Source organism: Lathyrus oleraceus, chromosome 7, assembly GCF_024323335.1.
Source record: "Lathyrus oleraceus cultivar Zhongwan6 chromosome 7, CAAS_Psat_ZW6_1.0, whole genome shotgun sequence".
In the NCBI taxonomy this organism is placed as follows: domain Eukaryota; kingdom Viridiplantae; phylum Streptophyta; class Magnoliopsida; order Fabales; family Fabaceae; genus Lathyrus; species Lathyrus oleraceus.
In genome coordinates, this window is record NC_066585.1 from 439,723,421 (window position 1) to 439,739,989 (window position 16,569).

The 16,569-nt window shown below is 37.4% G+C and overlaps 1 long non-coding RNA gene across 1 annotated transcript; it reads left to right on the forward strand.

Annotated features, from left to right (window-relative positions):
* The first annotated feature begins 7,381 nt into the window (after positions 1 to 7,381).
* Positions 7,382 to 7,902, forward strand: LOC127108417 (uncharacterized). The gene is made up of 3 exons (XR_007796039.1): positions 7,382 to 7,551; positions 7,638 to 7,719; positions 7,813 to 7,902. It is a non-coding gene; the product is annotated as an uncharacterized LOC127108417 (long non-coding RNA).
* The last annotated feature ends 8,667 nt before the right edge of the window (positions 7,903 to 16,569 follow it).

Sequence of the window (16,569 nt, forward strand, 5' to 3'; positions counted from 1 at the left end):
TCGATAAAAACCAGTGTTCATCGAGTAGGGCTTCTTTAGGGTTTTTAGGTTCCATCTGCGAAACGAAAGCGAAGTGATAACAGAAATTACTTATCTTAGACCTAGTTGTTACACCCTTTGAGATATCTCCGATAATGTTGTCGATTGGATGGTCTTTGGAAGATTTCCAAGCTTGAGGAAGATCATCGTTTGAGAGCGGATGATCTACTTCTGTTTCATCATGGAGTACATCTTTGTCCTCCTCAATTTTGATTGTGTCGGGTTGATCAATCCCCGGCTCGCCATCATTGAGTATGTCTTTGGTAGATGTACCTGCACCATGAAAAACACTATCCTTTCCGACGTTTCTCGGATTGGATTCATCAAAGGTAACATGCACAGACTCTTCTACTGTAAGTAATCGCTTGTTGTAAATTCTATATGCTTTGCTAGATTGAGAGTATCCGAGGAAGATACCTTCGTCGGCCTTGGAATCAAATTTCCCTAAGTTTTCCTTTCCATTGTTTAACACAAAGCATTTGCAACCAAATACATGAAGGTGAGAAACATTTGGCTTTCGCCCTTTTAAAAGTTCATACGGTGTTTTGTTTAGAATGGGGCGAATGAGCACCCTATTCAAAACGTAACAAGCCGTACTAATGGCGTCGGCCCAAAAATATTTTGGTAAGCCACTTTCATTGATCATTGTTCTTCCCAATTCTTCCAAAATTCGATTTTTACGCTCCACAACCCCATTTTGTTGAGGAGTACGTGGAGCGGAGAAGTTATGATCAATGCCATGGTTACCGCAATATTCTTCAAATAGGTGATTTTCAAATTCACCTCCATGATCGCTTCTAATTGCAACAATGTTTGTGTTTAGTTTATTTTGAGAAAGCTTAGCAAATCGTTCAAAGGCGGCGAATGTGTCACTCTTACTTACTAAGAAAATAGTCCAACAAAATCGAGAAAAGTCGTCCACTATTACGAAACCGTAATAGTTTCCTCCTAGACTCTTAATCCTAGATGGCCCAAATAAATCCATATGGAGAAGCTCGAGAGGTCTCGTTGTTGAAACGATGTTTTTGGATTTAAAAGAGATCCTCGTTTGCTTCCCTTTTTGACAAGCATCACAAAGGTGATCCTTGGTGAACTTAATTTTGGGGAGACCTAGGACTAGATCTTTTGAGACTATTTTGTTAAGTAAGTCGAAATTAACATGTGCTAAACGTCTATGCCATAACCATGAATCTTCATTCATTGTTACAAGACATTTGTCACTTGTTAACGATACTTCATTTAGGTCAAGCATATAGACATTGTTCACACGAAGACCATTAAACATGCTCTTCTTATCATCAGTATGCACAATTTTGCAACAGTCTTTTGAAAACGATACATTGTATCCTTTGTCGCATAACTGACTGATGTTAAGTAGGTTATGTTTAAGACCTTCGACAAGCAATACGTCAGAAATAGTAGTGGAAGAGGGATTACCTACACTACCTTTACCAAGTATTGCTCCTTGGTTATTGTCACCATAAGTTACATATCCCTTCTTCTTAGCCACGAAGTCAATGAAGAGAGATATGTCTCCTGACATATGCCTTGAGCATCCACTATCGAGAACCCATCTTCTCTCGGTAGTCTCGAGGCATTGTACCTGTGATAAGATAATTAACAAAAGGAGGTACCCAATGGCTTATTGGGTCCTGAGTGGTGAGAAGCAAATTGGTTGCATTTGGGCATCCATTGATAAATGCCTTTAGGAACTAAAAATCTCCTAAATCTACACTTAGCAATGGAATAACCTTTCTTGCAACAATAAAGACAAGAGAACTTTTCATTTTGATTACTTTTGCTATCTTCATCCTTTATAACATATTTGTACTTTTGATATGGATTAACCATACTTGTTCGAAAATTGGATTTATCAATAGCAAAAGTAATCTTGGGCTCAAGAGTCTTGTTAAGTTTGGCTTTTAGGTTCCTTACTTCACTTTGCCAAATGTAACAAGTATCACACCCAAAGTTCATCATTCTACTTTTAAGGTCCTCATAACTAGTTTTTGTGCTTTCCACTATAGAAGCCTTAAGTGCCTCAAGTTTCCTTTCGGATTCTTGAATTTTTTGTTCTAAATGAGAGAAAATTTTCTTATTTGAGGCAAGCCTTTTAAAGGCTTCTTTTGCTTCACAGTGTAGAGTTTCAAAAACAGTTTGCAGTTCATGATGAGACATACTAGAGGAATTTTCATATTTAGCATGTCGTACCTGTTTCTGCTTATTCTTTTGATGAGCAGAGAGACATAGATTTGCATTTTCATCTTCATCACTTGAGCTTTCATCATCGGAGGAGTCGCTATCGCTTTCCCAGGCAATATATGCCCTCCTTGGCTTTGATGGTTTCTTATGCGATTTGTATGAATCATTTTCTTTTGTCTTTTTATTCATCGGACAGTCCGGTTTGTAGTGACCCGGCTTCCCACACTTGTAGCACGACCCTCTAGTTGTTTTTCCTTTGAAGTCATCATTTTTGGAGAACCTAGATTGCTTCCGGAAGTTAACTAAGTTCTTCTCGGAATGTTGGATGTCGTTCTTTCTCACGTAACGGTTGTAGCGTTTGACGAACAGCCCCATATCTTCACTCTTGTCCTCTTCTTCTTCGTCACTCGTAGAATAATCGCTTTGCTCTTTTGCTTGAGACTTTGAGGAGGAAGTCTTTAGAGCAATTGATTTCTTTTCGCTCACCTTGGCTTTGTCTTTCTTATCTTTCCTTTCATGTTGTTCCAAGCTTAATAGAACTTGTTCGTGCTCTTGTAGTTTGCCGAACAATGTTGTTAAGTCCAAAATGGTAAGATCATTTGCCTCTTTGATGGCGGTCACTTTCGGCTGCCATTCCCTGTTAAGACATCTTAAGATTTTATTAGTAGCAACATCATTGGAAATAGGTTTACCTAGTGAATGTAATCGATTGATTAGATGAGTGAATCTCTTTTGCATGTCGGCAATGGTTTCCCCTTGCTCCATGAAAAAGAGATCAAACTCTTGCGTTAGTGTATTGATTCTAGCCAATTTAACATCGTTCGTCCCCTCATGGGCAATTTGAAGTGAATCCCACATGGCCTTAGCAGTAGGACAATGGGATACACGATAGTATTCGTCTACCCCTAATGAGGAGATTAAGATGTTTTTGGCTTTCCAATCATAGTTGTATTTCTTTTCATCATCATCGGTCCATTGTGCTTCAGGCTTAGGCACTATTTCATTATTCTCATTGGTCATGGTTATTTCAATTGGACCATTGAGAATAACGTTCCATATTTTTCTATCTATGGAATTTATGTGCACCCGCATACAGTCTTTCCAATAACTATAATTTTCACCATTGAAAACGGGAGCTCTATTGTAAGCCCCTTTAGGTTCGTTAGCCATTTTCTATCAACGTTGTATTTTTGAAGCACGGAGTGAACCGGAGCTCCTGATACCACTTGTTAGACTATGGCACGGATCTAGAAGGGGGGGTTGAATAGATCCCAATTAAAAACTTTAGTCGGCGCTACCAATTTAAAAGAAAAATTGGTTTTAAAATTGTTTTTAGGTGCGGAAGCGGCCGAGGAAAATTAGTCTAAAAACGAACCGTTATTGGAAAACCGGATATGCGTTAAGCTAATGGATATTTGATTGAAAGAGATACAATTCACTACTCACCATGCACAATCAATTTTATGGTTCACTTATTTGCAAACCTAGTTTCAATGAATCAAAATACCAAATTGAAACACAATGCAAACTTAAGGCAACTTTAGCTTAGGCAATTTTACAAACACTTGGTGTGCACAAACACTCCAAGTGATTTTTGAGTTGAGTAAGTGTTTCGATTTATCCTAGTACAATATGTTATTGTACTTAGTATTCCAACAATAGTTTGCAACACTTTCTCAACTTAAATCAATGTTTGTCAGAAAATTGCTTAAACTAAAATCACTTAAATTTTAAGCTGAAAATTAACTTGTGCAGAAAATTAAAGAAGACAGAGATTTGATGAGGCAGTTCCCCCGCCGTCCTCGCTTCGGGGTACGTCTGCCCTCAATTCTAAAATTAGAATTGAGATGATCAATAGATATAACCTGTGATGTTTAATCGTTTTTACAAGGAGTGCAGAGTATGTAAACAACAGAATTTCGCAATATGTTGAATGATACTTCTTCTTCTTGCCCCTTGATTCAAGATGAATCAAGACCTTTGATTGTTGATGTTTGACCTCCGTTTCCTGCCGCTCGTTGATGAACCTTCCGTTCTTCAACCCCTTGGCCCGGCTGATCACGAACACGAACGAATCAAACCCGGATTCTTCACTGCTCAATCACCGACTCCGCTACTAAACTGATGAAGACTTTCTCTTATCAGTTACCTTCGCTCAGCTGAATGATAATGAAGCAACCCGTCCAAAAACCCCCAAACGCAAACCGGTATTGGAGGATAAAACCCTAATGGTTTTATTCAAGAAAGAACCTGCCAAGACTTCAACTCGAACTCGATTCTTCAATCGCTACCTCGAACCTTATCACCTTCAAACTATCACAAATCGCATCAAAAGTTATTGTGTGCAGTTGATAAATTTTGAACTGTTGAAGATGAAGATGATGAATCTTTGACAACTATTTCACTCTTTCTTGTTTCCTTGAACACTTGTACTCAAAAATTCAAATGTTAGTTAATAGAAGTGTTTTTACTTCTATTTATAGTAACAGACAAAACCAAACAGACAGAACAGAATTTTAAACTTTGAAATAACTCAGAAAACTGAGTTTGCGCGCGAACGGTCGACCATAGGGTCAGCGCAAGCTGACCCGTGGGGCACGCGCTGACTGCATGCGTCGACGCCGGGGATTTTTGCGCCGACCCGTGAGTTAAGCGTCGACCCTATGCGTCGACGCAAAGGGTTCTTGCGTTGACTCCCTCCAGTTTGGCCAGAGCCTTTGCGCCGACCCGTGAGCTTTGAGCTGACCCCTATGGTCGACTCAAAGCCTTTAAATCTGCAAAAAAGCTGTGGTTAGTGATTTTCACATATTTGGTCATGATCACGCTTTGTTTATATGTCTTTAATGATTATAGTAGCTTTAGGATAACGTGAGAAAAGGATATGGTGGGTAATGTGATGCATTTGTTCGTAGACTTGCATGGTGGTCTTTTGTCATCATCGAAACTTGATATTGTATGTTGTATGACACTTTGTCTTTACAGGTATCAATTATGTTTTTTCAATTACCGATACTAACTATCAATCTGTATGTTTTTCTTAGCGATGTTTTAACATCGAAGAAGAAAGAAGAGGTTTTTGTATGAAATTGGCCGGAAAGCTTCTAAGAGGGTTTCAGACATTTTTATCATCCAAGTTCCTTAAGGATGCGGATGGTAATTTTGTGGATGCGGAGCTTCCTAAAAAATATGAAAGTTTGATATCGGCTGAAGAATGGGAAGCTTTCAAATCCAAAAGACAAGACCCGGTTTTTCAAAGAATAAGTGCTACAAATCGGGAAAGAGCATCAAGTCCCGCATATCCGTACCGAAAAGGACGTGTCGGATATGGACGCTTAGAACAATCCATGGTAAGTATTTATAAATTGCGATAACAAATTTGTTCATCATATATTAGTTTTATCTGATCAAATTGTATGACTTAATGTGTAGCTGCAGAAGGAGGAAAGTTCAGAAACATCTCTTCCTGCACATGTTTTGTGGAAGGAAGCCCGTGTGGGCAAATCTGGAGTTCCTCAAGAAGAAGTTTTACACGTATTCCAGAAATGTGTAAGTATAACATTTTTTCATTAATTGAATAACATTTTTATACACAAATATTTGACAAGTATACGGTATTCATCTGATTTTTCAGGAGGAGCTATCTCAGTCTTTATCTCCCGATGATACTAAAGGCATACTTAGTCGGGCATTAGATGTCCCTGAGTATTCTGGTCGGGTGAGGGGTAAGGGATTTGGAGTCACTCCGACCTCCCTGAGTATTAAAAAAGGAAAGGCTCCTAGTAATCGGGAGCTTCATGCAAGATTGGAAGCCATGCAAGCTGAGCTTGATGCATTGAGGAGAGAAAGAGAGGCTAGCGCCTCAACAGTATACAGAGATGCTTCGGACAAAGACAGTATCAACTGTACCTTTCAGCCGAACATTCCAGAGGTAATTACATATAATTGTCTTAAATTGAACTATTTGCTTAAATTATGTATTTGACATATATACACATTAACGATTTCTTGTTATTATTGGTTTTAGGGCATTTCCCATTGTCAGCTGTATTTGTCGTCACCATACTATCGGATGGTTGGCAAGGGAAAAGTGCATAACGTTAGCGGAGTATTACTCCACACTAGAGAGCTCCCTGCTGGATGTTTGAAGGTATCAGTTGATATTGCAGTTGAGCCGAATGCAGCATTACCATATCCTAGCGATGATTCGGATGCAACAACGGTGCACGAAGCAGTAGGTTCGTTTGTTGCATGGCCGACAAACCTCATATGCGTAGGATATGAGGTATGCTTAAAACTTATGTTAACTTTAATGTGTATATTCAAAGTTTAAAATTTATGCTTAAAATTTTACTTACATATTTTCCTTGGTTATGTTAAATAGACTCCCACAAAATCCAAATCAAAAGATAATGCGATTCCACGGCATACCGAGTCCACGGTTTCAAGAAAAGAGGTAATATACAATTATATGACATATATTCATGGAAGTTGTTACATTCTTAATTTGATCTAACTATTTATATGACATGTAGCTTCAAGAAAATGAGGTTAGCAATGCCTCCGCACAACAAAAAAAGGAGGTTAGCAACGCCTCCGCACGGGTAAAAAGTTCTGGTGCTAAGAAGACCGTAGCTAGGAAAAAACCTACCACCAAGTATAGGTCGTGCCTCAGGACATTTCTAGAGATGACCGATATACCGACCGGAGGTGTTCGGACTGTACATATGGAGGTAGGGATTTTCGGCTTTGATTACGACCAAATGATTGGTAATGAAGACTTCATGCAAGTTTTTAGTCATGAAGAAATCGGCGTCACCGTTGTCAATACATATATTAGGTAAATCCGGTCTACTTTGTTTTATTAATTAAACAACTTATGTTAATGATGTTTACTTTATGTTAATCCGGTTTACTTTATGTTTCAAAAGAGGTGTTAATGATGTTTTTATATTAGGTTTTTGTATGACAAATTGATGCGCCCCAATGGTTTGGACGTGTCATTCGGATTCTTAGCACCCGCGACCGTCAACTTAGGTTTAATCTTAAGTAGACCGGATACCGTGACGGAGTACGTTCTTCGGATCCTCATGGACAATAAAGATGCGGAGAAGTTGTTTTTTATACCGTTTAATACCGGGTTAGCATTTCATTCTAAATTCATCTATTATAATTATTTTCCAAGTTACCATCTAACATTTGCCTAATCATTACAGTGGACATTGGTTGTTGCTCGCAATCAATCCTATCCGAGAAATTGTGTATTATCTTGACTCGTTAGGAAATGATTGGACAACATACCCGGATATGAAGGTCCTAATTGACACGTAAGTGAGAATGCTCAAAATTTTTCTTAGTTTATGTGAATTGTTCTAATTGCTTCATTTTTATTTTATTAGCGTCCTACAAGCTTTTCGGGCCCAACGAGATATTCAAACCTCAAGGAGGGGCGCCAACTCCATTACATGGATTAAAGTGGCGGTATATTTTTAATTACCACATTTTTTATTATATTAGTGATGACACTTGATAAAACTTAGGATTTATAATCCATATTTTTTTTTTCATATGTAGTGTCCTCAACAACGTAATCAAATAGATTGCGGGTATTTCATGTTGAGGTTTATGCGAGATACTCTTGCTTTGGGCCGATTAGAGATTCCCACCGATGTATGTATTTCTAACTTATGAGTTATTTTTATATTTACACATATCTCATATAATTAAATAGTTGGAATTAATTCAAAATATGTTATATTATTATGTAGTACTTTGATGAATTCAAGTGTGCATTTTATACAAAGGATCAAGTGGACGAAATCAAAGAGGAGTGGTGTCAATTCATGATAAAGCTCAATGTTTGTTCATAAATTTGTGTAATTAATGTGTACATTTGTAGTATATGTTATGACTTGTAAATGTGTACATAAATTTGTATATATTTTGATACATTTAAGGCAAAATTGGTTTGAATTGGTATATATATATATTTGTTAGCCAAAAATTGGTAGAAAAAAGGCCAAAATGGCATATATAAAATGTGATAATTGTCTGTCAAAATCTGGTTGAAAACAGGTAGAAATTCTGGTTTATAAACCTGGAAAAAATGTGGTTTAAAACAAAAGCTTCAAATATTTTCGTATACCTTAGACAACGCTTTTGTAAAAAGCGCTGTCTAAGGGGGGGATTAGAAAGCGCTTTAGGCAAAAGCGCTGTCTAAGGGGGGGCTTAGACAGCGCTTTTTGAAAAGCGCTGTCTAAGGTATACCTAAAAAAATTAAAATAGGAGGGTCTTAGAAAGCGCTTTTGGCCAAAGCGCTGTCTAAGGGGGTGGGGCTTAGACAGCGCTTTTCAAAAGCGCTGTCTAAGGTATACCTAAAAAATTTAAAATAAGAGGGTCTTATAAAGCGCTTTTGGCCAAAGCGCTGTCTAAGGGGGGGGGGGGCTTAGACAGCGCTTTTAAGATTTAAAAAAGCGCTGTCTAAACCTTTAGCAGCGGAGGTTTAGACAGCGCTTTAAAGCGTTGTCTAAGGCTAAAAAAAGCACTGTCTAAGGTCTTGTTTGTTGTAGTGACCTCAGATTTCTTAACCTATAGGAATCTTGAGTGTGATTCAAGGTTACAGGGGTGATGTACATCACCCCCGTTTCATTTTGGTATAAGGATCGTGCAAATTGGTGAAGGTATGAAAACCTGCAACTCTGGCCGGAATTACGAAGCTCACCGGAGAAGAAGGTGGCTCCGGTGGCCGTCCCAGTGCCAGATCAAACCACAGCCCTTGGATCTCATGTGCACGATCTAATCTCAGCCTTTGTTTTATTTGACTTTTTTAAATACTCGGTGTTACGCATGGACTTTGGTTTATGGTGGAAGCGCGTAGGTGGAGCGTCTGATCAGCCACGTCAATTAATGAGGCTTGATCAGACGCTCCTGGTTTTTTTGAATTTTTCATTTTCTGATTTAATTTCTTTTATTCCAATAATTTTCAAAAATCAATATCTTCTTCATTTTTAATCCAAAAAATATGGGACCAATTGCATTAGTCTCCAAATAATTTCTAGTTTCTTAAAATAATTTTTAATATTTTTTATTTTGTTTATTGATATTTTTTATGAATTTTCTCTTTTTTGGTTATTTTTAATTCATTTTAAATAGTTTTTGATATTCAAAAAATACAAAAATATTTTCCTAACCTATTTGAATGATGATGGATCTATGAAAAATATTCTCATCAATTTTTTTAATTGATTTGAGATTTATTTGAGATTTTAGTTCAATTAGGTTATTTTTGTTCATTTTTAATTAATTAAAAATAGTTTCTGACTTTTAAAAATGCTAAAATTTTTGTCAAACTTTGTTTGACCTTGTTGAACTTAGGATAAATCACTTGGACTTTTCAAAGTTGATTTGAAGTGATTTTGAAGTTTGACCTTTCTTTTTATTTTTAATTCAAGTTTAATTTTGAATATTAAAAAATGCCAAAAATATTTTGTTCATTTCTTGACTTCCAATCTTCATCTCACTTCTGTTTTTGATTGTTTGACTTTGACTTTCAATGTTATTGGTCAACATATGATGATTGGTACATTTTATTTCATTTAATGCATTTGTATTTTTGCCATTCTTATTTCCATTATCCATCTCCTTCTTCTTCTCCTTTTTTTTCTTTTTGATCAATGAGTTGAAGGTTGATAAGTTAGCATTGATTAGGGAGACTTAATCTTCCTTGATCCAAATCTAATTCATCTTGATCAATTGATCAAGTGAATGGCATTGCATTAAGGATAGGTTGTTTTCTAAATCATGCAAAAGGCTTAAACCAAGACAAGATCAATTCTCTTCTTCTTTTGGGCATGGCAAGTTGTTGGAACTTGGTTCACTAATCAAGACTTCTAACTTGTGTTGTTGCCTATATTATTATTGACCGACCTCAGATAGTTGTGACTTCTACATAAGTCCAATTACGATTGCTTAACATAGCGCTAAATTTGCCTTATGGCACACTAACTATTAACCACTAACAATTAACATTTATTTTATGCACTCTACTTTTATGCAATTTACCATTCTTGCACATATTATTCATTTGCTTTTTCCTTTTGCTCATTGGAGCACATGTTTATGTTAATGCCATCTGCCTTTTGCCCACTTGGGTATATAATTGTGTATATATCTTTTGTGCTTGTGTTTGTCTGTTTGTTGTGAACCAAAATGCAAAGAATTGGACAAAATGGAATTTGAAGAGCAACTAGGCCTCATGCCTTTAGAGTGCTTAAATGTCAAAGAGCAACTAGGCCTCATGCCTTTAGAATGCTTAAAGCTTAAGGATGAACATTGAAAGGACCAACTTCTAAACTCTTCTTGTCCATTCCTTGTTTGTTTGCTAGAATCTTTTAATGTGTGTGTTCTTGTGCTAGGGATTCAAACTTGATCCACATTGAGGAACCATTACCATGAGCTCCTAAGAGAGAGAGATTCAAGATGCATTGAGGAGTCTTTCCAAGGATTCATTTATTGTTGATTGTTTGAGTTATTGCTTTGTGATTTCTTATTCCAAAGGATGGGAGCTACTTGGATCATCAATATGATCTCAAGAGAGGAATTCCTTGTGTGGTTTTGTTCTCTTTCCCCTCACCTCTTGTATGTTTAGGATTTAGCCATTCTTCTCCTTCTCTCCACTCTAACCTAAGCCAAACTTTTGTGCAAACATCTAACACATGTTTTCAACATTAGAAACCTAAGCCTTATGCTTTTAATTTTCAAACTTTCTTTTCATAACACTTATTTGGAATTGAACCTTTAAATCAACATTGACCATTTTGTACATACTTCTAATTGGTAAATATAACCCATTCAAATGTATTTTGTGGTTCCAATGGCCACTTCCTTAATCAAACTTTTTTCATAACCTTTAGCTATTAGGTTTGAATTATCCTGGAGGTAGATGTAATACTCACCTATATCCTTAGTGATGGACAATGAGTCTTCCATGCTTATTATAGGGTTAAGCCTTCACTAGCATGTTAAAGCTATCCTCACATGGTGGATTTGTGGTTTTAGGTTGAGTTTTCTCCCTTGGATAACAACAGACCTTAAGGCTTTTGGACCAATCAATTCACCAAGTCATTTTGAGATTTTTACCCCGAACTACGAGGTTTTGATCCTAATCTTTTTAAAGATGGTACGTAGGCAATGGGTTTATCCATCCAAACACAAAATGTAAATAAACTTGTATATTCTTTTCTCATCTCTTCAATCATGTTTGCACAGATAAACTTTCACAAAATACCAACCTTACAACAAATGTGAAAAGGGCTCCCTAGGAGTACCTAGGATGTTTTGGGTGCCTAACACCTTCCCATTGCATAACCAACCCCCTTACCCAGATCTCTGACTCTCTTTTACTAGTTTTTGTTAAAACTTTTAGGTTTTTGTTCGCTTTCTAACCATTCTTTTGGATAAATAGAAGTGCGGTGGCGACTCGACTTGTATGGTTTACCTTGGATTTAGTCAATATCTCTAATGGTAACGAATACCCCGCTACACTTGGCAGGATCAACTTCAAATCCCTTTTCACTGGCTATAAAGCCAAGAACTTACTAGAGCGCACACCAAATGTACACTTATTAGGATTCAAGCGGAGTTTGTACTTCCTCAAACGCTGGAATAACTTCAATAAGTGGTCAATATGCTCATCTCCAGACCTTGATTTGGCAATCATATCATCAACATAAACCTCAATATCTTTATGCATCATATCATGGAAAAGAGTGGTCATGTCTCTCTGGTATATTGCACCAACATTTTTCAAACCGAAAGGCATCACTCTATAACAGAATGTCCCCTAAGGCGTAATGAATGTGGTTTTCTCCATATCTTCGGGTGCCATCTTTATCTGATTATAACCAAAAAATCCATCCATAAAATAGAAGACATTGAACTTAGTTGTATTATCTACCAACATATTAATGTGTGACAGGAAAATTATCTTTAGGAATAGCTTTGTTCAAGTCTCTATAGTCGACGCACATGTGGACTTGGCCACCCACTGAGGATATTCGGAGGTAACAAGGAATTCGACATCAATCTGCTTTTGTACTTTTTCCTTGATCTTCACTACCATGTCAGGATGAGTTCTTCATAACTTTTGTTGGACTGGCGAACATTCTGGATTCAACGACAATCTATGCTCCATAATATCGGTATCTAGACATAACACGTCTTGATAAGATCAAGCAAACACATCAGAATACTCTTGGAGGAGCTCAATCAACCCTTTCTTAACCTCTGGCTAAAACTGTGACCCAATCTTGACCTCTTTGATATCATCTTCGGAACCCAAGTTGACAAACTCAATTTGCTCTTCAAACGAATGAATGGTTTTTTCCTCGTGCTCAAGCAAACGGAATAACTCATCAGAAATGTCTTCATCATCATTCTCTTTCTCAGCTTCGAACATAGGGAAATCAAAGTTCAGAGAGGGAGTAGGGTCATTATTTTCAATGGGTTTGAGAAGCAACCTGCATAATGATTTGATATTTTGATTTTAGAAATATGAAGTGCAAACAGTATTATGCAAATATGGGAAAAATATTGTTTATTTATGTTTTTTGTGATTACCATTTTCAGAAAAAAGCAAAAAGTAAAAACAACATAAATATGGCTGAATAAAATCTCATTTTATTGATGATAATTGAAAATGCCTGACAATGTTTTCACTTCTACCTTAGGCATATGAGAAGGATTTTTCTTTAAACAATAAGGTATATTACTTTGAACGATGAATTATAACAGGAACATCAACAACAACCCAATTGTTGCAAATTTGTCCATGCGTTACAAAGTTGGCACCGTCTTCTTCTTTATCTTCATCTTCATGAAGGATCGTAGCTAAGTGTTGTTCTTCCTTGTGAATGAACCCTCCACTATGAAAAATTTGTTGCATAAACTTGACTTCCTTCTTGAATGGCCCTTGCTTGAATCCAAAACCGGCCTGATTCTAGTTCTTAACCACTTCCTCTTCCACGACCCCAATTGTTTGTGTCACCAGCCTGAACAATATCTTGTGCATCTTTCAAAGAAGACATGGATGCCCTAGTCTTCTGGATCACATTAGCCATAGACAAAGCTTGGAACAGAGTTCCAACAAATTCCTTGGCTTCAACATACGTGAAAGATGATAGTTGGCTCACGAACAATGCCTTCTCACCTGCACCAATTTGAGTTTTTGGTGTAGAGTTTACGTGACAGCACCTGCTTCATGAATCCATGGCCTACCCAATAAACAACTATATGCAGGGTGGATATCCATTACCTGGAAAATAATTTGGAAATCACTCTGACCAATTTTAATCAGAAGGTCAACTTCTCCAATGACGGTTTTGTGAGAACCGTCAAACGCCTTCACAATCACACCAATATATCTCATAGGTGCTCCTTGATAAGATAGCCTGGCTAAGGTAGTCTACCAAGATGTTGGATAAGGAATCCTCTTTACAATTCATAGATATGTGGAGAGCTAGATTATGATTCCTACCTTCATCTAGAACCTCCTCATCACAAAAACTCATATTGTTGCACAAAATAATGTTAGCAACGATGTGATCAAACTGATCAATCGTAACATTATGTTCAATGTAGGCTTGCTCAAGTACTTTTTGCAAAGCCTCACGGTGTGCTTCAGAATTCATTAACAGAGATAAATCAGAAGTCTTTGAGGGCGTCTGGAGTAGCTGTTCCACGACGTTAAACTCACTCTTCTTTATAAGACGAAGTACTTTATCATTATCATCCTTATTCTTCAAATTTATGGACTCGCCAGACTGACATATTGGGGTGTTAATAGGATCTCGACCTTCTTTCCAACTACGACATTCTCAACAGCCTTCGGGAATACCAGACTGAACACTCGACTACTTCGGGTTACGTTGACAACATCAAAAATGCTTACTACTGAAGTAGCTACGGGAAGAGGAACTTCTTGTCCATTTTTTATCATTGTAGCATCGTACTTGTAAGGGATAACCTTATCAGATGTGTATGGGACTGGGCCCACCAACCATATCCCTAACAGTGATACCGATCTATTGCTTCTCTTACTGCTATCATAGTGAATCACCACTTGTTTAGGAGTTTTGAAAACTGGAAAAATCACATTCATGTCATCATCGAGATTTCTAGCTTGGTGGATCTGAATCATACTTTCATCCAGTAGCCTTTGAATATCCCTCTTCACAATCACGCACCCACGTGGATTGACACTGCAAATGATACAACCGTCATAATCATGCTCTCATTCACTAATCTGACACAAAGTATTATGAATCTCTACCAAGGATCTTCAGATATATCGGAAATCATAAATTTTGTACTCACTGGGACAATCTTTCACCATATTTATAAAGGGGTTACCATGAGAGGGTAATGGATTGGCTTTAACATTTGGTGTATGGTCCTCAAAGGACATCATCCCACTTCTTACCAATTGTTGAACCTTGTATTTCAATGGATAACAAATCTCAATATCATGGCCTGACGCCCCTTGATGATAGACACAATGCTGATCAGGCTTATACCATGACGAAAGAGGTTCAGGCATAAGCGGAGGACTTTTTGGCTGAACCATATTCTTGAAAATAAGAGACGAATACAATTCGACATAGGACATTGGAATAGAGTCAAACGTGACCTTCTTCCTCTCATAATTGTTGTGTTGATTATTATTGGGATTGTTGTTATGATGATTGTTTTTATGAGTACGACATTATTGTTGTGATTGGGTTGTTGCTGATTGAATGACAGAATTATTGGCAAACACTGGAATAACATAAGACACTTGATGATGCTGTTGATGAGATATAGAACTCTTCTTCACATAAGGGTTTCTTCGCCTCTCCACAGTCACTGAATTAGTTTCCCCATCCTTCTTCTTCAATAAACCACCTCCATACTTCTTACCAGTTAACGCTTCTTCTCTAGACAATCTACCTTCACAAACATCTTCCTCTAGACACATCCCCATGTTCACCATATCGGTGAAATCATTGGGAGCGCTAGCAATCATACACTCATAGTAAAATGAACTCAAAGTCTTGAGAAAGATCTTTGTCATTTCTTTTTCTTCCAACTAAGGACTGATATGAGCGGCTAGCTCTCTCCTTCTCTGGCATATTCTTTAAATGTCTCTTTGTCTCTCTGAGACATAGACCAAAGCTGGTCACGATCAGGCGCCATATCTATATTGTACTTATAATGCTTGACAAAGGCCTCACCTAAGTCATTGAACGTATGAATGCTGCCATTATCCAGACCAATGTACCAACAAAGAGAGGCACCAGTCAAGCTATCCTTGGAAATAATGAATGAGAAACTGGTCATTGTCTATTTGGGTTAGGCATCACAAGATGGCTTATAGGGTAAGTTTTCCCCTTATATTTATCATAGTCCGGGACCTTGAACTTAACATGGATCTTCATATTGGGCACCAAGCAGAGCTCAAAAGTGCTCTTCCCAAACAAATATTTCCCCATCAGGGTCTTCATTTCCTTATCTAGTTCTTGAAACTGATCCTTCATTTGATCCATCTTTTCATACATATCTGGGCCTTCAGACGACTCATAATGGTAGATAGTCTCTTCAACATGAGGCATGACATGCACAACAGGAGAAGGAGTAGACATGACTGGGTGAGATGCCGTCATAGGAGAAATAGTATGAGCATAACCCTCAGGCACATAGTTTTAAGGCATTCCTCAAGGGAATTCGGAAGGCATAGAGTGTGCAGGCTGGTTGACCGGAGCCACAAACACGGGCGTTGAGGTAATCTCGAAGATAATTGTCTGTTGTTACGAAGTTGTAGGAGCTTGAGCCGCCTGACTCTGAGCTGTGATGAGAGACTCCGTAAGAGTAGTAAGTCTAGCCAATTCATTGAGTTCATGGTTTGAGTTCATGGTTTTCTTGTTCCAATTGATCCATCTTGCTTGATGATTAGCTCGAGTGTTATACTGATGCATCAACTTGACTGATACAAAGATGAAGATCATGAGACACCTGGCCGAAGGTCTAGAATGCAAGAAACCTACGATGTAAATGATACATGAATTCAATGTTTTTGATTTTATTATTTTCAAGTGACATACAAAGTCTTATTTACAAATATTTCAACAATAATTATCAATAATAACAATTTTTAATTGACCATAAAATCTCATTTTTATACATGATATTTGGAAGGATTATACTGAGTACAATTTTAGAAATGAAAATACAAATACAAGAGAAAATGAAAATAGCATCCTAAGGATCCCTAGAAACTGCATCAGATGAACTGGCTAT